This window comes from Dendrobates tinctorius, unplaced genomic scaffold (assembly GCF_039654945.1).
Source record: "Dendrobates tinctorius isolate UK_male_01 unplaced genomic scaffold, ASM3965494v1 ptg000095l, whole genome shotgun sequence".
Classification (NCBI taxonomy): Eukaryota; Metazoa; Chordata; class Amphibia; order Anura; family Dendrobatidae; genus Dendrobates; species Dendrobates tinctorius.
Genome location: NW_027361763.1, coordinates 2161795 through 2185933, shown reverse-complemented (window position 1 = coordinate 2185933; position 24139 = coordinate 2161795).

Genomic DNA, 24139 nt, shown 5'->3' with positions numbered 1-24139 from the left:
GTCGGCTTTTCAACTTATCAGTACCCAAACATGATACTATGCGATCCTATATTAAGGGGTCGTTGGAGAAGGGTCAAGTTAGACCATCCTCGTCACCTTTAGGTGCTTTTTTTTGTGGCCAAGAAAGATGGTTCATTAAGACCGTGTATTGATTATCGTTCCCTTAACAAGATGACGGTTAAATATCAGTACCCGTTACCTCTGATGTCTGATTTATTCTCCAGAGTTAAGAGTGCCTGCTGGTTTACTAAGCTTGACCTCAGGTGGGGCGTATAATCTTATTCGCATCAAGCACGGGGATGAATGGAAGACGGCGTTTAATACTTCGGAGGGACATTTTGAGTACCTGGTGATGCCTTTTGGGCTCACTAATGCCCCTTCTGTCTTCCAGTCCATTATGAATGATATTTTCCGTGACTTTGTGGATAAGTTTTTGATCATCTATCTGGATGATATTTTGATCTTTTCTAGTGATTGGGATTCTCATGTGGAACACGTACGGACTGTGTTCCGGATTTTGAGGGAGAATTCCCTGTTTGTTAAGGGATCGAAATGCCTCTTTGGTGTGCAGAGGATTTCATTTTTGGGATTTATCTTATCTCCATCGACTATTGAAATGGACCCGGCCAAGGTACAGGCCATTTATGATTGGGTTCAGCCTACTTCTTTGAAGGCCCTCCAGAAGTTTTTGGGTTTTGCTAATTTCTATCGTAAATTTATAGGTAATTTTTCTGGTATTCTCAAACCACTAACTGATCTGACCAAGAAGGGCACTGATATGCTGAATTGGTCTCCTGAGGCTGTCTCAGCATTTCAGGAGCTTAAGCAGAGATTTACTTCAGCTCCAGCTTTACGGCAACCTGATGTCTCACTTCCATTTCAGGTGGAGGTAGATGCTTCTGAGATTGGTGCAGGAGCTGTTTTGTCCCAAAAAGACCCTGTGACTTCTAAGATGAATCCCTGTGCCTTCTTTTCTCGAAAGTTCTCCCCATCTGAACGCAACTATGACTTGGGGAATCGGGAATTGTTGGCCATGAAATGAGCATTTGAGGAGTGGAGACATTGGTTGGAGGGAGCTAGACATCAAGTTGTGGTCCTCACCGATCACAAGAATTTGATTTATCTGGAGTCGGCCAAACGCTTGAATCCTAGACAGGCTAGATGGGCCTTGTTTTTCACGTGTTTTAATTTTGTGGTCTCTTTTCTTCCGGGCACTAAGAATGTTAAGGCAGATGCCCTTTCTAGGAGTTTCTTTGCCGATTCTCTTAGTGTGACCGAGCCTACTACCATCCTATAGGTGAGGGGGTAGTTCTTTCTGCCATTTCGCCCAATTTGAGACGCACCCTGGAGGAATTTCAGAAGGATAAACCTGAGCGTTGCCCTATGGGAAAATTGTATGTTCCTGACCAGTGGAGAAAGACAGTGATGTCTGAAATTCATTGCTCTGCATTGGCTGGTCATCCAGGTATTTTTGGTACCAGAGATTTGGTGAGTCGGTCCTTTTGATGGCCTGCCTTATCTCGTGATGTCAGGAATTTTGTACAGTGCTGTGGGACTTGTTCTCGGTCTAAACCCTGTTCTCGTTCTAGTGGGTTGCTGATGCCCTTGCCGGTGCCCAAGAGGCCATGGACCCATCCATATCTCAAAGGATTTTATTTCTGATCTTCCTGTCTCTCATAGAATGACTGTTATCTGGGTGATTTGTGATAGATTTTCGAAGATGGTCCATCTTGTACCACTCCCAAAGTTGCCATCTTCCGTTGAGTTGGTGCCCTTGTTTTTACAACAGGTGGTTCAGTTACATGGGATTCCTGAGAACATTGTGTCCGACAGAGGAGTCCAGTTTGTTTCCGGATTCTGGAAAGCCTTTTGTTCCAATCTGGGAATTCAGTTATCCTTCTCCACGTTTCATCCCCAGACCAATGGACAGACTGAGAGAACAAACCAGACCTTGGAGTCTTATTTGAGATGTTTTATATCTGCTGATCAGGATGATTGGGTCTCATTTTTGCCCTTGGCCGAATTCGCACTGAACAATAGAGCTAGTTCTGCCACTTTGATGTCACCCTTTTTCTGTAATTTTGGGTTTCATCCTCGATTCTCTTCAGGGCAAGTGGAATCTTCGTCCTGCCCAGGTGTGGACACTGTGGTTAAGAGAATGCAGCAGATATGGGACCAAGTGGTGGATAAGTGGTCACTCTCTCAGGAAAAGGCCCAGCGATTTTCCAACCGGCATAGGACCATTGGTCCCCGGTTTAAAGTGGGTGATATGGTTTGGTTGTCGTCTAAGAATATTCCTATGAAGGTTTCCTCTCCTAAATTTAAGCCAAGATTTATTGGACCTTATAAAATTTTGGAGATTCTTAATCCTGTTTTGTTTCGATTGGCTCTTCCAGTTACGTTCAAGATCCATAACGTATTTCACAAATCTCTGATGAAGAGGTTTGTTGAACCAGTGGTTCCTATGGCACCACCTCCTGACCCTGTGTTGGTTGAAGGCAATGTGGAATATGAGGTAGAGAAAATATTGGATTCTCGTTTGGTTAGACAGAGACTCCAGTATTTGGTCAAATGGAAGGGTTATGGCCAGGAGGATAATTCTTGGGTCTCTGCCTCTGATATTCATGCCAATAGATTGGTTCGTGCTTTTCACCGGGCCCATCCTGATCGGTCTGGTGGCGTGGATGAGGGTTCGATGACCCCTCCTCAAGGGGGGGTACTGTTGTGAGTTCATTCTCTGGTTCACCAGTTGTGAGTTCTCCTTCCAGACTCCCTCTGGTGGTGACAGGAGGTAATGGGGCTGATTTAATCAGTGGATATCTTCGACCTGATAATGAGGATGACGATTGGACCTCAGGAATCTCAGACTGGATTTAAGACAGCCGACGCCCTATCCTGTTGCTGGTGATTCCTTCTGGCTTGTCAGCTCTTGGTTTTCAGCTCTGTTCCAGTCATCTAAAGCTACGTTTTTTCTGCTAATGTTCACACTTGAATTTGTTGGTCAATTCAGTTTTTTGTGTGGTCAGCCAGCCCCGGCTGGGGGCTGCACTGAATTTCCACTCTTATTTATCTGTATTTGCCAATTTGCTTTTTGTCCCTTACTAGTTTGGCCTCTTTTTGCTCTGTCTCAGAATATTTCAGAGTGCTGATATAGTGGGAGAAGTCTAGTGACTTCAGGGTTAATTTTGCTATCAGAAGTGCTGGACATTATTTTTGTAGGGTTTTTTGCAGGTTGCAGACAGTGTTTTTCCTTTCCTTTCCTTTCTAGTTAGTTTGGGCCCCATCGTTTGCTCAGCCTATTTTTCTGCCTGTGTTTGTGCTTTCATCTTGTTTCACCGTCATTACATGTGTGGGGGCTGTCTTTCCTTTGGGGTCTGCTCTGGGGCAGTTAGGTTTCCCCTTTTCATGCTTCAGGCTTATGTAGTCCTCTGGCTGTGACGAAGCGTCTAAGAACATCGTAGGTATGCTCCACGGCTGCTGCTAGTTGTGTGGTAGGATCAGGGATCTGCAATCTGCATGGTTACCAACCTCTCTGGTTTTCTGTGACTTAGCTTGTTTTGTTTTTTTTCTCCTCGGTGATCCATTCATAACAGTAATCCCCAAGTAAGACATCCACAACCTCAACAAATCAAGCTTAATGTCCTTGACCAACTCCCGGAAGGGCCTAACACCCAAGTCGTTGCCCCCCACGTGTAACACCAGGATGTCTGGAACCCTGTATAAACGCGCGTTATTGTTGATTTTGCGAAGCACCCTGTTCCAGGACATCCCCCGAAATCCGAGCCACCTGACGATTGCCGAACTCCTAGGAAGACCGAGCTGCCTGCCCTCCTTCCTCTCATTGGCCCGCAACGCTCCCCAATGGACGTACAAATGGCTGAAGATCCAAACAAGCAAAGGGGTGGAACCTGCAGATGGAAAAAACGAACAACCTCAGCAACCGGCAAGAACATGAACAAAACATATTAAAGACACAGGCTTGAAACCGCCTCCTCTGGCCTGACATAGCCACGAAAACACCTCGACCGCCATCTGCCAATGCGCTGCACCGCTTCCACCCCAAGCCCGCCTACCACCGCCTCTGTTGCTGCCCCAATACGAAAGGAATGAGCTGCAAAACGAGATTCGTCTAAACCCAACTCCCGCAGCGCAGCCATAAAAACAGCGGTGAACTGCTACCTAGACAAAAAGGAACCATCCTCATGGCATAATAAAGGCCCATTGTAATTAGGTCGCAAAGCGCGAAAATTCTGTAAACAAACCACTGGGCACATCAATAAGTCACGAACCGCACCCAAAGTCACCAATGTGCCCCTGCCTTCCTGATCAGTTTTTGACCTTTTCAGCCAGAATTTGACACCACGCTCAGTAGCCACCACATCTCTCACCTGAAGACCACCACAAGAGAATTTGCTGGGTGCAACCAACTCACCTACCCTCAGGGCCCCAAAAAACACCAGGGAAAACGCCAACTTGAAAAGACAAATTTCGAAAAAAGATCTGCAACATGAAACCAAGACTCTCCCCAGACTTTCCAAAAGACCAAAAGAGACAGGACGCCTCCTGTCCCCCTGACTCCCTTTTCTCCTGAAACCCTTAACCGGCTGCCTGACAAGAAAAACTTCTGTTAAATCCGACTGACCACGCATGTTGAAACCAAAGGCGAGAGCGGCCATCATACGAGAAACCTTTGCCGAAGACCAACTTGTTACAGCCCCTCGGCCCAACCATGAAAGCAAAATGCCCACCTGATGATCTGGTGAAACCGGGCCCAAATCAGAAGTCAATAAACCCTCCCAAGTATCCCATACCGCCTGGTACAAAGCCCATGTCTTAGGGGCTAACGAAGCCTTTATCAGCGATTCGGCAGCACGGATACCACATTCCAGAGTGCTTCCGGGCATTCCAGCCCCTGGATCTCCGCCTCGGGGGCCAATGCGCGAAAACAGTCCCACTGTGAACGAGAAAGGGAATCAGCAATCTCATTCTTGACCCCACGCACATGAACCGCCGACACCTGAGAATTCAAGGACAAACAGGTCAGAACCAATTGGCGAAGCACTTGAACTACCGGAGCCGAAGATGCCGAGATGCTGTTAATGGCACACACAACCCCTTGATTGTCGCAATTAAAAGGGATCCGCCTATTCCGAAACTCATGTTTCCACAGATTAACTGCCACCAAGATCGAAAAAATCTCCAGCAATGCCACATTCCGAACCAAACCAGAAGAAAACCAGACATCGGGCCAACGCGCTGCACACCATTGACCTTTAAAATATGCACCGAAACCGATCACACCAGCCGCATCCGTAAACAACTCTAAAACATCATTGTCCACCACCTCCTCCATGAGCAAGGAACGACCATTGTATTGCTCCAAAAATGTATGCCACACCGCCAGGTCGGCTCTGTGTTCCGCAGAGAGCCGAACAAAGTGATGCAGCGCCTGAACACCCGCAGTGGCACTGGCCAGCCTTCGGGAAAAGACTCGCCCCATCGGAATGATATGGCAAGCAAAGTTCAATTTGCCTAGCAACGACTGTAAGTCCCTCAAAGACAATTTCCTCAAATGGCGAGCCCTAGCCACCTCCATCCGCAAGGCAATGACTTTCTCTTCTGGCAAACGGAATTCCCATTTGACCATGTCAATGATAATGCCAAAAAAACGCAGACAAGTACTTGGGCCTTCTGTCTTGATCGGGGCCAAAGGCACCCCAAAATGCCCCATGACCCACTCCAATGACCTCAAAATGCTTAAACAACACGACAACTCACCTGGACCCACACACAAAAAGTCATCCAGATAGTGGATCACTGAATCAAAACCCGAAAACTCGCGTATCACCCATTCCAAAAAGGAGCTAAAAGCCTCGAAATATGCACACGACAATGAACCATGGCTAAACAGCGATCAACATAAAACTCCCCATTCCAAAAACAACCCAACAACTTCGAACTACCTGGGTGAACCGGGAGCAACCGAAAAGCAGACTCAATATCCGTCTTTGCCATAAGGGCCCCCCTGCCACACCTCCTCCTGACCCACCGTGCCGCCTCTTCAAAAGAAGAAGACCACCGAGCAAAGTTCCGGATCAATACCATCGTTCACCGACATGCCCCGGAGGTAAGACAAATGATGAATGAGCTGAAATTTATTCGGCTCCTTCTTGGGTACCACCTCCAATGGGGAAACCACTAAGTCGTCAAATGGTGGGGATCCGAAAGGGCCAGCCATACGGCCCAACGCGACCTCTTTGCCCAACTTGTCCGAAACCACGTCCCCATGCTCTAACGCGGAACGCAAATTCTTAAGAACCTGGGGTATAGCAAACGGTGGGGAGGGGATTGTAAAAACAAAAGAAAAACCCGGAAAGCAATAGTGCTGCTTTTTCTCTCAGCGGGTATCTATTTAGATAGGGGACCATCTTTTCCACCCTCACCGGAGTCACCCCCTTGAGAATTAGCACTCCCTGATTTCGGCTTTCCTTTCTTAAAGCATTTTGCTGCGGTGCTTGAACTTGCAATTGGCTCCAAATTTACACTACCCGTCGTTGAACTGCCAGCATAGACCCAATTTTTGTCCACCGGCCTGACCCCCGGACCCTGAGGCAGAGGACTGAGAAGTAGCGTGGCCGGAATATCCGGCCCCGCCCTGAAAGTACTGCCCTGATTTGTTAGACGCCATGATCTTCAACCACAGGCCTATGTCCTTCTGATCCCATCTAATTGCCGGCCTAATTGCCTTTCGTTGCCTAAACTGTTCATCGTAACGGAGCCACGCCTGACCCCCATAACACCTATGAGCTTCCCCAATAGCATCCATGTAGCAAAAAAGGGGGGAACAATTCTCCGGTGCCTTCTCCCCAATAACGCTTGCCAAAATGGCAAAAGCTTGCAGCCAATTGACAAACGTTTGAGGGATCAAACTCCATCTGCGCTTTTCCTCTTCCTCCTTTTTACTCTCATCCTTTTTCCCCTTGTCCAAACTGAATTTTTCCAACGGGAGTAAGGAAAAGATCTCCACGTATTCATCCTTCCAAATTTTTTCCCGCATTTCTTTCTTTAAATGAGCACCCAATGGCCCTTCAAAACAAACATAAACCTCCCCATGAGCCCTATCATCCAAATGAATCCGACATTCCTTCTCTTTTTCAGTCTGTACTGAAACAGAAACGGGGATGGAAACACTACTCGAACCGACGGAAGGCCTGCTTGGGCAACCCCCTCCCCCGTCCGTCGGAACCATCCATGCCGCTAAATGCCCCGGGGCTGAAACCCCCTCTCCAACCGACACATCAAATCACGCCAGCCTGCCAACATTTCCCCAACAGATGAATTTTCCGCAGTACGAGACATACCTAACCCCCCGCCACCTATCCCAACATCCTGAATAGCATCTGAACTAGAGGACCCCAAAGACTGATCCGACAAACGAAACATAGAATTATACTCACCAGGCTGCAAGGGGGCTGTGACCCCTCCAGCCGTAGACATGGGATCCAGGCGACCCTCCACTGCGATGCTTCTGACGTTCACACCATCCAAATGCCCCACGCTTGCTGACGATACACTGTGGATTCCAGGCAACCACTGCGACGACACCGGCTGTGAAACAGACACCCCAGGCTGCTGAACGAGACCAACCGGCTGTGCCTGCGCCTGTCTGTCAGCAGCACACAACCTGTCATCCGTGCCACCGTGTATCAGTCCGGACCGTGTTGGCCCCGTTACCCCTTGTGCGGTACTGCCACCCGCTGTTGCCGGTGAATAGGCCGGAACCGCCCCTTCAGGGGGTGCCCCGCCCGCCGCAGGCCCTTCACCGAGGTCTGCTCCAGCGCTGTGTGACGCCGCTGCTGTAGGCCGCAGGTATGAAGCGGCGCTCCGGCACCCTCCGATGACTGCTGCGTGACACAGGCCTAGACACCGCCGCCGCTGCTTGACCCGGGGAGGCCCACGGATTCCTCCCAGACCAGGGGCCGCTGGCGAGGGGAGTTGTTGGCACTGGGCCTGGAGGGTCCCTTGAGGGGCTCCTGTGCCGCCACCGGGTTTGAGGAGCAGTGTCGGGCGATAGCCTCTCCGGAGGCCTCGCGCGGCGAGGACGTTGCTCTCTAGCAGGGGGCTCACCCGATGTTCCAGGCACCGAAGAGAGGATGCCCACCACTTGTTGAGCCAGCCAGCCTCGGGGCTGCGATGCAACGGCAGCCCTTAGGCTCTCCAACAGCCTATCCGCCTCAGACATGATGGGGGGATACCGGATCCAGACAAGGAGAGCGGGAAATGGTAAGTCCCACCCCTATCCCATGCCTTATAACTGCCTCCTTAACCCTTCCCCTTAATGAATATCCCTATACCTCACCACACCCATTGTTATGCCGGCCTCCGCCCATGCTTGGGAAGGGGGGGTGGCTTTGCTCCAGCCTTCACTAAAAAGATATACCGTAAATGTGGAATCGCTGTAATCATACTGACCCAAAGAATACATCTGCTTTATCAATTTTACCACACACAAAACGGCATAAAAGAAAAACATTTCCAGAATTGCTGGTTTTGTTTATTTTACCTTCCAATAATCAGAATAGAAAGCGTTCAAAAAAGTTTTGTGATAAAAACGGTACCAATAAAAACATCAACTCGTCACGCAAAAAAAAAAGCCCTGACATGACTGTTAGCCGTACTATGGAAATAATATTGTTATCTAAATATATGGCAAGGCTTGCAATAAAAAGCATCTTTTAGTGTGTAACAGCAGCAAAACATAAAAAAAGATATAAATCGCTGTAATCACACTGACCCAAAGAAAAAAGTCATCTGTTCGCTTATACTGCATGAGGAATGGCGTAGAAAATAAATAAAAACAATTCTTTACTTGTTTTAATTTGTTCATTCTGCCTCCCAAATATCGCACTAAGACTTGCCACACATTTATTTTGGTCTTTACAATGAGATCTTATACTGGGGTTTCCATGTAAAGCTCTGAAATACAACATTCAGACAGAACCACTGACAGAAGATTCTCTATAAAGCGGCAGATCGAGGCACTGTTGACACCGTCTGACCTGTCATCTGGTGGTGTACGTCTTTTTAGGTGTGAATAAAATTGTGATCCACCACAGTTTTGTGCACTTCTGAAAAGAAGGAAACCTCTGAACAAAGTGCAGATGGAGTCCAGAGTAACTTTGCTGCCTCGTTATAGTGAATAGATCCATCGGGGGTTTCCTCTGAATCTTGTCACCTGGATATTTAGATGTGCACTCTGATATAAGTGCTCAGCGCAGAGCACAGGATAAATGTCATCCCAATTGTTATGTAAAATGTTCTTAACAAAAGCTTAAACTCAATCCACAAAAAAGCAAGTCGCCACTCAGGTTCATCACCTATCAATAGAAATATAGGTGACATCCACAATACTGATAGTACAAGGCTCTGAAAAAGCATTGTAGCTCCTTGCTCCCCAAAAGAAATTGAGCAAATTCTGCTCTCCCAAATCCAAATGCCCCTCTCCCTTCTGAGCCCCAGTGTGTCTAAATCACATTTAGAATCCACATGTTTGGCATTTCTATAATGATGACAGCCCACCTAATTCATAGGTGCATGTCTTCTGAAGCATGACCTAGTCACTATATTGTACTGGTCACTACAATGTACTGGTGACTGCAACTTACTGGGCACTACAATGGCAGTTTGCAATTTTCACTTAGCAACATCCACTGCTGCTTGTTTCTGGAAAACACCTATGGAGTCAAAATCGTCACTACCCCTTTAGATAAATTCCCAAAGGGGTGTAATTTCAAAAATGGGGCCATTTGAGGATAGAATTCTGCTGTTCTAGCACTTTGGGGCTCTGTATATGGAGTCTGTAAACTATTCTAGGAAAGTCTGATTTCCAGGAGGTAAATAACGCTTCGTCCCTCACGAGTCTCACCGTATGGCTAAGCAATACTGTACAGCCACATATGGGGTATTTCTACATACATCAGAAATTGTTGGACACATTTTGGTGTCATTTTCACCCGTTTTCCAGTGAAAGGATGTAAAATTTAGTGCTTAAACTACATTTTTGGTGGTAAAAATTTAATTATTTTTCTTCACTGCCTAAATGTATAAAATTCTGTGACATAACTGTTGTATGAATATGATCACTGCACCCCTAAATTAATTAATTGAGAGACATAGTTTGTAAAATGGGGTCAATTATGAGGGGTTCTGCTGTTGTGGCACTGCAAGGGCTCTGCCAAAGTGACCCTCAAATCAGTCCTGCAAAATTGCACTATAATATGGCCCTTCTTCCCTTCTGAGCTAATTTCGTGGTCCAGTTTCTACTGCTATACTTGTGAAAATGAAAAAAATTGGGGCTAAACAACATTTTTGTGGGAAAAATATATAATTTTTCATTTTTACAGATAATAATAATAATAATAAATTTTATTTTTATAGCGCCGACATATTCCGCAGCACTTTACATTTCAGAGGGGATTTGTACAGACAATAGACATTACAGCATAACAATAATCACATACAGTAGATTATAACAAATACCAAGAGGAGTGAGGGCCCTGCTCGCAAGCTTACAGTCTATGAGGAAAGAGGTAGACACGAAAGGTGGGTGGTAACAGTTGCCCTGATTGTATGGACCAGCCATAATGTTAAGTGTGTAACAGTACAGACACAGAGGGCTAATGGATGCATAAAGCATGTGGGAACATGATGCTGGGAACCTGGTTATGGTAAAACTTTTGGCTCTGCCACACAGGGATAGGTTAGGTTAATGTGTTGAGGCGATAGGCCAGTCTGAATAAATGCGTTTTCAGGACACGCTTAAAATTGTGGGGATTGGGGACTAATCGTATTGACCTGGGAAGTGCATTCCAAAGAATTGGCGCGGCACGTGTAAAGTCTTGGAGACGGGAGTGGGAGGTTCTGACTATTGAGGATACTAACCTCAGGTCATTAGCAGAACGGAGGGCGCTGGTAGGGTGGTATACTGAAACAAGGGAGGAGATGTAGGGTGGTGCTGAGCCATGGAGGGCTTTGTGGGTGAGGGTAATAAGTTTATACTGAATTCTGGAGTGGATAGGTAGCCAGTGTAATGACTGGCACAAGGTAGAGGCATCGGTGTAACGATTGGTGAGGAATATGATCCTGGCTGCAGCATTCAAGACAGATTGGAGAGGGGAGAGTTTTGTAAGAGGGAGACCGATTAGAAGAGAGTTACAATAGTCGAGACGAGAATGAATAAGAGAAACAGTAAGAGTTTTTGCAGAGTCAAAAGTAAGAAAAGGTCGAATTCTAGAAATGTTTTTGAGGTGCAGATGACAAGAGCGAGCCAGTGATCGAATGTGGGGGGCAAAGGAAAGCTCGGAATCAAGTATGACCCCAAGACAGATCAACGTTGCAAAATTTTGTGAAGCACCACACATCTACATAAATTCCTTGAATGGTCTAGTTTCTAAAATGGGGTCACTTGAGGGGGTTTCCACTGGTTAAGCACATCAGGGGGTTTCCAAACACGACATGGTGTCCACTAATTATTCCAGCAAATTTTGCCTTCAAAAAGTCAAATGGCGCTCCTTTCCTTCCGAGCCTTGACATGAACACCCAAACAGAATTTTTCCTCCTCATATTGGCCATCGGCATACTCAGGAGAGATTCCACAACAAATTGTATGGTGTATTTTCTCATGTAACCCTTATGAAAATAAAAACTTTAGGTCTAATACATCATTTTGTAGAAAAAAATTGATTTTTTTATTTTGATGGCTTAATGTTATAAACTTCTGTGAAGCACCTGGGGGTTCAAGGTGCTCACCACACATCTAGATAAGTTCCTTGAGTGGTCTAGATTCTGAAATCTGGTCAATTATTGGAGTTTTCCATTCTATAGACACATCAAGGCTCTCCAAACTTGACATGGCATCCGCTAATGATTTCAGCAAATTTTGCATTCAAACAGTCAAATGGCGCTCCTTCCCTTCCAAGCCATGCCATGCACCCAAACAGTTGTTTTACCCCACATATAGGATATCAGCATGCTCAGGAGAATCAGCTCAACAAACTTTGGGGTCTATTTTCATTTGTTACTTTTGTAAAAATAAAAATAATTGAGTCTAAATTAAATTTTTTGTGAAAAAAAGAAAAACGTTCAATTTTTCTTTCCACATTTAGGGGTACAGTTTTTAGAATGGTGTCACTTTGGGGTATTTTCTGTCACATGGGCCCCTCAAAGTCATTTCAAATGTGATGTGGTCCCTAAAAATATGGTTTTGTAAATTTTGTTGTAAAAATTAGAAGCTGCTGGTCAACTTTTAACCCTTATAACTTCCTAGCAAAAAAATTATGTTTCAAACATTGTGCTGATATAAAGTAGACATATGGAAAATGTTATTTATTAACTACTAGCTGAAGAGCCCGGCGCTGCCCGGGCATAGTATCTAACTGTGGTTAGTTACAGCAAATTATAATTATCCTCCATCCCATAGTCCCGTGCCCATATACCCATTATACATATCCATGATCCCATAGACCCGTGCCCATATACCCATCATACATACAGTATCCTCCATCCCATAGTCGAGTGCCCATATACCCATCATACATATCCTCCATCCCATAGTCCCATGTCAATATACCCGTCATACATATCCTCCATCCCACAGTGCCGTGCCCATATACCCATCATACATATCCTCCATCCGATAGTCCTGTGCCCATATACCCATCACACATCCTCCATCCCACAGTCCCGTGCCTATATACCCATCACACATCCTCCATCCCATAGTCCAGTGCCCATATACCCATCACACATCCTCCATCCCATGGTCAACCATTATGACATCATAATGAGCGGCGGGGCTTGCAACCTATGATGACATCAGCATCGCCATGGCAACCATTATGACCTCATAATGAGGGGCGGGGCTTGATACACACACACTTTTTCCCCAGTATGTAGATAGGGGCAAAATTGTTTGGTGAATTGAACGCGTGGGGTTAAAATTTCACCTCACAACATAGCCTAGGACACTCTCGGGGTCCAGACGTGTGACTGTGCCCAATTTTGTGGCTGTAGCTGCGACGGTGCTGATGCCTATCCTGAACATACACACATACACATACATACGAGCATACATACATACACACATACATACATACATACATGCACACACTTGAGCTTTATATATTAGATTATGGGTCACATAACTCTCTAAGTGTATAAAAACAATTGTTAAATTGCGCTGGCCGTGCGCTAGTAGGATTTTGCGTGCGCTGTGCCCTTTTGACGGTGCTCCGAGAGCACCAAAATCCAACATGGTGCGTTTGGCACGCATCGGCGCACCGTCAAAAGGGCGCAGCGCGCGCAAAATCCTACTAGCGCACGGTCTGCGCACCTTATGCTAAAGATAGGGTGTGCAGATCGCATGCAGCACTGTGCGACACTAGGCTGAGATGACCGAAGGGGGCGCGGCAGGGGGTGGGGCTTAGTGGCGGCCAAGCGCTGCAGGCAAAAAGGCTAGTGTGAAACTAGCCTAACAGATAAAGATTACAATACCTCAGGGGGTCTCGCTGTGCAGCATTTCTTTGTGATTCTTCTATGGGATATCACTCTCATAAAGCTAATATATCTCCTACCTAGATTAATGGCTGCAGTCCACTAGCTAGGAGAGATATTCTCAGGACAGTTATAGATGTCAGTTGCAAAACCACTAGAGGAGATTGAAATTCACTCATATCCTCTCCGACATGTTTCGCCATCACTGGCTTCATCAGTGTGATTCATGATTTTCATCATCGTGATCTCATTGTCCATGTGTCATCACTGGCTGATCCTGACAATCCCACCCTTTCCTCCTCCCACGTGTTTTTGATCTGACACTTTTCTTTAGGTTCATTTATTGAAACTAAATGTTTTATTTGTTATATTCATGTAGTATAAACGTCCTTGATAAAGACTATTTATTGGCCGAAACAATGGACAGTGTCTGTTTTTTCTTTCTTGCCGCATCCTTCAGTGCAGAGTTCTTGGTTTCACTACACCGCACTAAGTAACTTACTCTAATGGAGTTTGGGGGTGCAGGAGCCCCTATGACTTCTCCTCAGTCTCTAGTAGAATTTCTCCCAAAATCCTGACTGTAACTATAACAGATATTGGGAGAGATCAGTGATGTGTCTGTGATCCTATACCAGGACGTCACTTACAGGTTATTCCTAACTTATATGTCAGCTGTGAAGACGCCGCTCAGATATCAGGTCCTACAATACCGCGATCCTGGTGACTGGTGGATTCTCCCCGGCGGATTATAGAGAGGAATGGTCTATTCTGCTGATTATAGAAAGAGACATTTATTTCCTCTGAATACAGAACAATATTTCAGGAATATTTATATAGAGATGGAGCCGAGCTAAATGTGATCATAAAAACCTATAACCATGGAAATTACAATTAATTACTAACAAACTCCAAATCTTTTCTTAGATTTCATACAAGTGACATTAATTCTCCTCCAGGAGGAGACGCCGCCGAGCTCCGGTCTCTATTACACACCAGTAACCGTCACATTATAACCACAGAATTTACATGTCCCCAGTATTTCCATACACAGTCTCTGGGGGTCTCCTGTGTCCCCCGTCACTCTCTATATAGATCTCTTTGTACAGATTGTCTCATCTTATAGTTTCTCTCTCCAGACACATCAGGATGGTTTCTCGCAGTTATCTGCTGGCTGTGATCTTCATCTCTATTCAGGGTGAGAGATTCGGATCCTTCCATGATTGTGTGTAGAGAAATCTCTACAGTGGATCCCTCAACAGATCAGGATTTCTAGGAAGATCCCGACATTTATCAGTAATGAATCTGTCTCTTCTAATCCTCAGGATCCTGTGGAGAGATTGTGATGACCCAGACTCCAGATTATATCTCTGTGTCCCCCGGAGATACAGTCACCATCTCATGTACGGCCAGTGCTGGTATAAGTCAATCTTTACACTGGTACCAACAGAAATCAGGAGAACGACCAAAGCTTCTTATCTCTTATGCAACCACCCGATATACAGGAGTCCCAGACCGGTTCACTGGATCTGGATCTGGAACTGCTTTCACTCTTACAATCCGAGGAGCGACAGAGGACGATGCAGCAGATTATTACTGTCAGCAGAGTGCACAGCTTCCTCTCACACAGTGATACAGAGCCGTACAAAAACCTCCTCCTCATCCCCCATGATGTCGCTGTATTACAATGTTGTGTAGATGAAGGTGCAGAGAATTAGCAGAGCGCTCAGTGATGATTTCTGTCTTCTCTTCTTCCTCTGGGAATAGATTCTTTCTGTACAGATCATTGTATAAACCAGTCCGGTATAAACCAGCGCTGACATAATGATTACAGACTATAGGAACATCTGCACCGGAGGAGAAACTCTGAATGTGGCCGGACAGTGGAGCTGTTAGGAACGGCGGAACACACTAAATAAAAATAATAATAAAGTGCGTTCACCGCTCGGGGTTCACCGTGCAGTAGGTGTTACAACCGCTGCTGATAATGGCAGACGAGCAATATGGAGATATAATGGTTCAACTTCACCCAAAGTGCGCAGAGCGGGCTCTGTTCACACACAGAGGCGCCGCAACAAAAACATACAAATAGACTGAGCCTGTTAAGGAGTCACAGGCCTCAGGTAAATGCACACACGGTATAAGGTCACAGGAGCAAGAACTAAGACAGAGGAGCTGTGACCATCTAGACCTACCGTGTGTGCGGCGTCGCTACTGCGAACGACAAGAAGGGCTGCAACTGCAGCGCGGCGCAGGACACTGCCGCTGGACGACACAGCTACAAAGCAGGCGCTATGTCGGACGCTAGCGCAGAGGTGCAGTGTGCTCAGTGGCCTAAGGCTTGCCACAGACTGGCGCAGACTACTGAACTAATTCCCTAACCACATGCGTAATATCAGAGGGAAGGGGTTTCATAATAAGTCAGTCACCAGAATCCTACATCCGTCACCATTCACACATAGCAGTATAGTCTATACTAGCGCATGGCGGAACGGCCATGCGCGCTTTTTATAGCAGTCGGGACCTTCCGGAGATGGACCAATGAGACCTGGAGCAGGACTTGAGCACATGACTCCCGATCTCCAATGGGAAACCATCTCATGAGCATGCTCAGTAGGAGGACAGAGGGACTTAGCCCCTGGAGAGATTTGCTGCAAGGCAATTTCCTCTGCGGTAGATAAAGAGCAAGAGACCGCAGAATGTGAGGGTCTGGATTCCTGCAGAGCAGACGCAGGACCCTGACTCCTAACAGGAGCAAGCTGATGAGAAACAGCTTCTCCTCCGCTTCTCCTCCCACAGAGGATTCATTGTATCAAAGTATTAAAACATTTATAAATTATATAAGTTTGGTATTGCTATAATCACACTTTCCCGTAGAATGAAGCTGACACTTTATTTCTACAGCACATGAAGAGCAGAAAATGACTCCTCAATGTCTCCTTCCCCCCAGACTGTCCAATCACAAGATTCACTTACCGCACTTTATCGGCTCAGGGTTTTTTTGTTTGCATAATTTTTAATAAACTTATTTTGTGTAGTGGCCAATTCATATATTTTTCTTCTTCATTTTCCAAAAAATCATATTTATTTTCCTTTGCTTTGATAGATAGATAATAGATGATAGATAGATGATACATAGATAGATAGATAGATAGATAGATAGATAGATATTGTGATATGATTGTGTCCTATTCATTGATTTTATATACACACACAGTAAATGTGTCTGAATCATCAGCATAGACACTTGATAAGTTTTTTATAATTCTAATCAATATTGGACATTGATAATATTTAACCGGTGACTAGAGTTGAGCGAAACGGGTCGAAAAATTTCAAAAGTCGCCGACTTTTGGCAAAGTCGGGTTTCATGAAACGAAACCCGACCCTAGGATGAGGTCGGCCACGAGGTCGGCGACTTACGCGCCAAAGTCGCGTTTCAAAAGTTTGTTTTGCGCTCTTTTTCAGCCAATCAGGATCCACGGACACTGTGGGCAACGTGATGACATAGGCAGGGGTCACCACCATGCAAGGGCATGCAAGTGATTGGTTTGCTTTGGTGGGCGTCACAGGGGGTATAAAAGGGCGTGCACGCCGACCGCCATCTTACTTCTGCCGATATCAGTATAGGGAGAGGTTGCTGCTGATTCTGTAGGGAGAGCATTAGGCAGGGAAGAAGACAAAAAAACTGCTTCTGCTGCTAGCGATTTGGCCTGCACAACACACCAGTCACTGTGTGTGCAGTGCAAGGGGAGGCTATATAGTGGTGTATCAGTGGTGTTGGTTGTTGGGCTGCCTTCTAAGGCTTCCTGACATTCCTGCATTGCTGTTTACCCACTGCTCCGCAAACTGCTTTTTTAAATGCAATCCCAATTTTTTTTTTTGTCCTGCTGAGAAGAAAAAAAAACTGCTTCTGCTGCTAGCGATTTGGCCTGCACAACACACCAGTCACTGTGTGTGCAGTGCAAGGGGAGGCTATATTGTGGTGTATCAGTGGTTTTGGTTGTTGGGCTGCCTTCTAAGGCTTCCTGACATTCCTGCATTGCTGTTTACCCACTGCTCCGCAAACTGCTTTTTTAAAAGCAATCCAATCTCCCTTATCCTCTAGTCACTTTTGTCACAGCTGTGCCATCGAGCCTGTGACATAGCGCTCAGATATCAGTGGGCCTCACACAATCCAAAAGTGTCCACAAGTGTCTGCAGAAATTCAAAATCTCCCTTATCCTCTCGTCACTTTTGTCACAGCTGTGCCATCGAGCCTGTGACATAGCGCTCAGATATCAGTGGGCCTCACACAATCCAAAAGTGTCCACAAGTGTGTGCAGAAATTCAAAATCTCCCTTATCCTCTCGTCACTTTTGTCACAGCTGTGCCATCGAGCCTGTGACATAGCGCTCAGATATCAGTGGGCCTCACACAATCCAAAAGTGTCCACAAGTGTCTGCAGAAATTCAAAATCTCCCTTATCCTTTCGTCACTTTTGTCACAACTGTGCCATCGAGCCTGTGACATAGCGCTCAGATATCAGTGGGCCTCACACAATCCAAAAGTGTCCAGTGTCCACAAGTGTGTGCAGAAATTCAAAATCTCCTTTATCCTCTAGTCATTTGGTCACAGCTGTGCCATCGAGCCTGTCACATAGCACTCAGATATTCATTGGGCCGCACACAATCCAAAAGTGTCCAGAGTCCACAAGTGTGTGCAGAAATTCAAAATCTCCCTTATCCTCTCGTCACTTTTGTCACAGCTGTGCCATCGAGCCTGTGACATAGCGCTGAGATATCAGTGGGCCTCACACAATCCAACAGTGTCCACAAGTGTGTGCAGAAATTCAAAATCTCCCTTTACCTCTCGTCACTTTTGTCACAGCTGTGCCATTGAGCCTGTGACATAGCGCTCAGATATCAGTGGGCCTCACACAATCCAAAAGTGTCCACAAGTGTGTGCAGAAATTCAAAATCTCCCTCATCCTCTCGTCACTTTTGTCACAGCTGTGCCATCAAGCCTGACACATAGCGCTCAGATATCAGTGGGCCTCACACAATCCAAAAGTGTCCACAAGTGTCTGCAGAAATTCAAAATCTCCCTTATCCTCTCGTCACTTTTGTCACAGCTGTGCCATCGAGCCTGTGACATAGCGCTCAGATATCAGTGGGCCTCACACAATCCAAAAGTGTCCACAAGTGTGTGCAGAAATTCAAAATCTCCCTTATCCTCTCGTCACTTTTGTCACAGCTGTGCCATCGAGCCTGTGACATAGCGCTCAGATATCAGTGGGCCTCACACAATCCAAAAGTGTCCACAAGTGTCTGCAGAAATTCAAAATCTCCCTTATCCTCTCGTCACTTTTGTCACAGCTGTGCCATCGAGCCTGTCACATAGCGCTCAGATATCAGTGGGCCTCACACAATCCAAAAGTGTCCACAAGTGTGTGCAGAAATTCAAAATCTCCCTTATCCTCTCGTCACTTTTGTCACAGCTGTGCCATCGAGCCCGTGACATAGCGCTCAGATATCAGTGGGCCTCACACAATCCAAAAGTATCCACAAGTGTCTGCAGAAATTCAAAATCTCCCTTATCCTCTCATCACTTTTGTCACAGCTGTGCCATCGAGCCTGTCACATAGCGCTCAGATATCAGTGGGCCTCACACAATCCAAAAGTGTCCACAAGTGTGTGCAGAAATTCAAAATCTCCCTTATCCTCTCGTCACTTTTGTCACAGCTGTGCAATCGAGCCTGTGACATAGCGCTCAGATATCAGTGGGCCTCACACAATCCAAAAGTGTCCAGTGTCCACAAGTGTGTGCAGAAATTCAAAATCTCCTTTATCCTCTAGTGACATTTTTCACACCTGCGACATCGAGCCTGTCACATAGCGCTCAGATATTCATTGGGCCTCACACAATCCAAAAGTGTCCAGTGTCCACAAGTGTGTGCAGAAATTCAAAATCTCCTTTATCCTCTAGTCACTTTGGTCACAGCTGTGCCATCGAGCCTGTCACATAGCGCTCAGATATCAGTGGGCCTCACACAATCCAAAAGTGTCCAGTGTCCACAAGTGTCTGCAGAAATTCAAAATCTCCCCTGTCCTATAGACACCTTGTACCTTGTTTTACATTACTATATAGTTTGTTGGATTTTGTCTACATTTCTACCAAAAATGAGGAAAGCTGGTGGAAGAGGCCGTGGAATTGGGCGGGGGTTGGCAGCTGGTAATGATGGTGTTGGTGGTGGATCTGATGGTAGTGGCAAGAGCAAAATAGGACCGAATGCAGGAGGTGTTGAGCCTGCGTCATCGTCTGGCTACATAAGGCCTCGAACGCTTAGTTTTCTAGGAGTTGGCAAACCGCTTTTAAAGCCAGAGCATCAGGAAAAAGTTTTGTCTTACATTGCTGACTCAGCCTCCAGCTCTATTGCCTCCTCTTCTTCAGTTGTAAAAAGTAAAAGCACTGAGTCGTCATTGGAGGCTCATGTTCATGAACCACACCTTTCCTTGTGTCCTTCACCCCAACCAAGATTGAAGGATGACGCAGGCCATACTACTGATTACTCCATGGAGCTGTTTTCACATACCATGCCTGGATTATCAAGTCAAATGGTGAATTACCCAGGCCAAGATGAATCTGACATGGAGTGCACTGATGCACAGCCGCTGATGGATGATTCTGCTGGTACATTCACTCAGAGCACTACATTGTCCTCGCAGTGTACAGAGCCAGATTCTGACCCTGATGAGACTCAGGTGCCCCTTCCCGCACACTATACCACCATACACGGTGACACAGAGGAAGGTGCACATGACATAGAAGAGGAGGTGATGGATGACCCAGTTGTTGAAACAGATTGGCATCCATTGGGGGAAGAGGGTGCTGCTTCCAATAGCTCAGATGAGGAGCATCCACAGCAGACATCGACATCGCAACAGCTGTTATCTGGCAGGCCCAGAGCACTCCAAAGACAGGTTCCAAACATGAAAAGAGTTGCTGGACAGCTTGTCCAGAGGGTCAAAACATCACAGCGTGCTAGGCCGCAAAATGTCTGCCAAAGTAGGAAGAGTGCAGTGTGGCACTTTTTTGAACAAAATCCTCATGATCAGGCCAAGGTTATCTGTAAGAAGTGCGCAAAGACCTTTAGCCGAGGGAAAAATCTGAAAAATTTGAATACCAGTTGCATGCTTAGACATTTAACCAGCATGCACTTGCAAGCGTGGACACAACACCAAACCTCAAGTGCCACATGTGCAACTGATCACAACGAAGGTAGTCAGCAACGCTACATTGTTTCCCCCACTGTAAGCCCACCGGTTAGCACAGCAGCAAATGTTGAGGTGTCGTTGCAAGGCCACAGCAGTCAGGGAATCCCACTGTTATATAAACGAAAGACTGATTCTAGGCCATAAGAAAGAACACCAACTCCATCACCATCATCAACCCTCTCTCAGTCCGCCCTGTCCACCGCTACTTCCACCATATGCAGCTCTCAAGTCCAGCTCACCCTCCCAGACACTATGAGTAGGTCAAGAAAGTACTCAGTCTCTCATCCGCGTACACTGGGTTTGAACGCCCACATTGCCAAACTAATCTCGTTTGAGATGATGCCCTTTCGGTTGGTGGAAAGCGCAGCTTTCCGCGAACTCATGGCCTATGCAGTACCACGCTATGACCTACCCAGTCGCCACTTCTCTCGCAAAGCCATCCCAGCCCTCCACCATCATGTGAAAGACCGCATTGTCCATGCACTCTAGCAGTCAGTGAGAGGAAAGGTGCACCTCACAACTGATGCATGGTCCAGTCGGCATGGCCAGGGCCGTTACGTGTCCATCACTGCGCACTGGGTTAATGTGGTGGATGCAGGGTCCACAGGGGACAGCGGTGGTGGGACAGTGCTGCCTAGCCCACGGTATAGGAAACAGTTGGCTGTAGGCGTTCGACCCTCCTCCTCCTCCTCCAGAAGCAAAAGCTCGTCCACAGAGCGCAGTCATACGAGCACTCCATCTGCAGCTGCCACTGTTGCACACGATGTGTCCCCCTATCGAGCAGCTAGTGGAAAGCGTCAGCAGGCTGTGTTGCAGATGATGTGTTTGGGCAACAGACACACCGCCGAGGTGCTGGCCGAGTACTTGAAGTGACAAACTGAGTCATGGCTGGGCAGTGTACATCTTGAGGCAGGCAAGGTAGTTAGTGACAACGGCCGTAATTTTGTGGCAGCCATAGCCCTTTCAAAACTCAGCCATATACCTTGCTTGGCTCACACCTTGAACCTGATGGTGCAGTGCTTCCTCAAAAATTATCCGGAGTTAACAGCCCTGCTCCAGAAGGTGCGAAGACTGTGCGCGCACATCCGCCGGTCGCCTGTACACTCCGTTTGTATGCAGAAGCTGCAGCGATTGCTCCACCTTCCCAACCACCGCCTCATTATCGACATTGCAACAAGGTGGAACTCCACCCTGCACATGGTGGAGCGGCTGTGCGAGCAGAGGCAGGCCATAATGCATTTGTGGGAGGATACACGGCCAGGCACTTTGAGAGCAGACATGGAGTTGACAGGTGTGCAGTGGTCGAAGCTGAAAGACCTCTGTAAAGTCCTTCAGTGTTTTGAGGAATGCACACGGCTGGTAAGCGCAGACGACGCCATCCTAAGCATGAGCATCCCACTTATGCGTCTGCTCATGCAAACTTTGACGCACCTTAAGGAGCAGGCTTCTGCAGCCAATGTTGATGAGGAGGAAGAGGAGGAGGGAATCCTTGATGACATTCAGCCATTGTCTGCTCAGGGACCTCTCCTGGACGAGGTGGAGGAAGAAGAGGAGGAGGAGGAGGAGGATGATGGGGATGATTACTTAGAGGAGGAGGATGCATCTCGTGGGGCAAGTGAAAATGTTGGCGTGGCAAGGTCTGGTACAGGGTTTGTGCGTGACTGGAGGGATGTGGATTTGCCAGAAAGTGCTCCTCCACCCAGCACTCGCAGTGCATCATTGACACCGGGAACATTGGCCCACATGTCAGATTATGCCTTGCAGATCCTAAAAAGGGACCCACGCATTGCCAAAATGATGAACGATGACGACTACTGGTTGGCCAGCATCCTGGATCCACGCTATAAAGGCAAATTACAAAACATCATGCCACAGGAGAACCTTGACCTAATATTGGCTAATAAACAAGCAACTCTGGTAAATCGGTTGCTTGAGGCATTCCCAGCACACAGCAGCGGTGATGGTTCTCACACGAGCCGTACGGGCCGGGGGCAGCTTGGCAGAGGTGTTCGTGGTGCACACAGCAGAAGTGGCGTTGGAGACAGGGGTTTCATGACAATGTTGTGGACTGATTTTTCAAATACCGCTCACACAACTGGTAATACTGCATCGATGGAAAGTGACAGGAGACAGCAGTTGTCAACTATGGTTACAAACTACTTTTCCTCCCATATCGATGTTCTCCCACACAGGTCATTCCCCTTTGACTATTGGACCGCTAAACTGGACACCTGGCCTGAATTGGCCCAATATGCCTTACAGGAGCTCGCTTGCCCAGCTGCAAGTGTGCTATCGGAAAGAGTCTTCAGTGCAGCTGGATCAATCCTGACAGAAAAAAGGACCCGTCTGTCAACCCAAAATGTGGATGATCTAACCGTCATTAAAATGAACCATGCATGGGTTTCCAAGGATTTTGTCCCACCTTCCCCTGATGACACATAGGGTGACAGAAAAAATGGCTTGCTTTGGTCCACCTCTTCCTGGGACTTCACCTATTTTGCCTTTTGCATCAGCTGAATGTCCAACATCAACATATGCCACTTTCTAAAACTCCCTAACTGTGCTGCCTCCCCCCCATGGCCGGGGTCACCACCTAGCGCATACACCATGCGAGTGCCGTTGCCCTGGACAGGTGGGTAGGCCGACTCTTGGGTGCGGGCACTGGCACAGGGTCCCTCATAGTGCAATCAAGTGTCTCTGACGGTGGTGGTGCACACCTGCCGTCAGACACACCGCCGTACTATGAGGGGCCCAGTGCCAGTACCGACGCCCACGAGTGGGCCCCTCTTGCTTGGGCAGGGCCCCAGCATTTGCAATCTTTACCTCTCCCTGCTCCTCCGCTGTGTAATCTGGGCTGTCAAATCCATACTGTGCCTGACACTGTCTGAGCCTGCCTCCTGATGTACAGACATATATTTTGAATGTGTACACTATCCATACATGTTATCCAGGGATACGGTACCCTTTCTAACCTTTGTGCAATCACGTGCAATCCATGCTGGGCCTAACACCGTCTGAGCCTGCCTCCTGATGTACAGACATATATTTTGAATGTGTACGCTATCCATACATGTTATCCAGGGATACGGTACCCTTTATAACCTTTGTGCAATCACGTGCAATCCATACTGGGCCTAACACCGTCTGAGCCTGCCTCCTGATGTATAGACATATATTTTGAATGTGTACGCTATCCATACATGTTATCCAGGGATACGGTACCCTTTCTAACCTTTGTGCAATCACGTGCAATCCATACTGGGCCTAACACCGTCTGAGCCTGCCTCCTGATGTACAGACATATATTTTGAATGTGTACGCTATCCATACATGTT